This window comes from Pteropus alecto, unplaced genomic scaffold, assembly GCF_000325575.1.
Source record: "Pteropus alecto unplaced genomic scaffold, ASM32557v1 scaffold195, whole genome shotgun sequence".
Lineage (NCBI taxonomy): Eukaryota > Metazoa > Chordata > Mammalia > Chiroptera > Pteropodidae > Pteropus > Pteropus alecto.
In genome coordinates, this window is record NW_006438073.1 from 8,834,643 (window position 1) to 8,836,420 (window position 1,778).

Genomic DNA, 1,778 nt, shown 5'->3' on the forward strand with positions numbered 1-1,778 from the left:
ACATCCTCATCCGTCCTCCACGTCACACGTCCTCGGTCGGCTCCCCCTTCGCAAGGGCAGTGGGCACGCGATCTGAACGGCCACCCCTGGTCGGAGCCTGCTGACCGCCACCAACCCAACCCTGTAAAAATGTAAATCAGCCCTCTGCTCCAAACCGTCCAGGTGCGCTCCGTGCAGTCAGGGTAGAGGCGAGGCTTCACGGTCACCCCGCCTCCGAACACACCGCCCGCCGCCTGGCACCCGAGCACTGCCCGGCAGGGGCCGCGCGGACACGGCGTGGATCCGTCTCGGGGCCTGGCCCAGCCCCTTCACCTTCTCGAGCTGCTGCCGCTCAAGCAGCGGCCTGTCGCTGAGGCCCAAACGTCTTCCTGTCCCCTAGGGAGCCGCAGCCCGTTTCTGCCTCACCAGCACCTCCCTGACTTGAGGCCGCCGTTCCATAGCGACAGGAAACAATCCCCTCATCTGCGTGTTTGTTCCCGCAGGTTTCGGGTGCCTAGGCCACCACCCGGCCCACAGCAGGCCTCAGTAATTGCAGAGTCCATCAGGGGCTGACCCTGGGGGACTCGCCTTTCCTCTAAATCTTTCCTGGTTTGTGAGCACCTGATTCACATGCCCTGGAAGGTCACACGCTCGAGCTCCGAAACATGAACTCGCAAAATGATCTTATCACGAAGTTCAAGCCTGAGTTGAAGTTCTGGATTTTCCTGATGTCTATAACCAACAACAATAAATTAAGGGGACTAGCCTTTCCCATGGGCGTTTTATCTCCACGGTTTCTGCTGGCACCGAAAACAGTCTGTGATCCTCAGCGTCTGCTCACGCTCCGCGGCCATATCCGAGTGTTCTAACACCCTTCCCACAGCCGGCACAGTTGGGGGGCCCAGCTGGTCTGCGGCGCGTGGGGGAGGCTGGTGGCCGGCTGACGTCAGCTGGCAGAGCCCAAGCCGGGAGACACCCACGCTCGGCCCGCCTCCCACGCGTCCTCTGTCCACCAGTGTGTCAGCTCACTTTTGCTTCTCAGTATTCAAATTCATCTTCCACGATTTTTTCAACAGGAAAATCTGTGACATTTCTAGACTCTTTGGTCATGTTATTCTCAGCCTATGGATACGTAAATAGGAACTGTAGGGTCCGAGTGAGTGCGGATTGTTACAACGTTACGTTTTTAGTTACACGGTCATTTCTCAAGATCTAAACGTTAATTTTTTTAAATGTTTGAACCCATTCTTTTAAGGTTTAATGTTTCTAATTGGAAAGGAGGACAAATATTGTTGCAGAGAGCTGCCAAGCCGTGTCTGAAGTCCAGTTGTCGCCGTGGGCAGGCTTCCTAAACAGCACACCTGCCACTGTGGTGTGCAAATAAGCCAAGCAGAAAAATCGCATAGCAAAACTCATGATAGTTCAGTGTATCATTGGGTGGTGGGGGTGGGGGGAACTCGCACATTCATGATATAAATAGGAAATATTTTCTTCAAGAGTCTCATTTATACTAGCATTTACTTTCATCTGAAATTTCTCCTGCTGTGCTGGCAGCCTCGCCGGATTGTAGGATGTGCGTGTCAAAGGCTCCAAAATTAGAAACAAGAAGAGCGCGCGGGCCTCGGAAAGACACCGAGCTGCGCCGCCGGCCACGTTCGCGGGCTCCGGGGAGACCGCGCGCGCGCATCTCCCCCTGTTCTGGGAAACTGACAGGTGTTTCTGGACCAATTTTCACGATGCGGAGTAAGAGCGGGGTCCCCCCGGCCCCCTCGGGCGAGGCTCCCCCCGCCCGCGTGCAG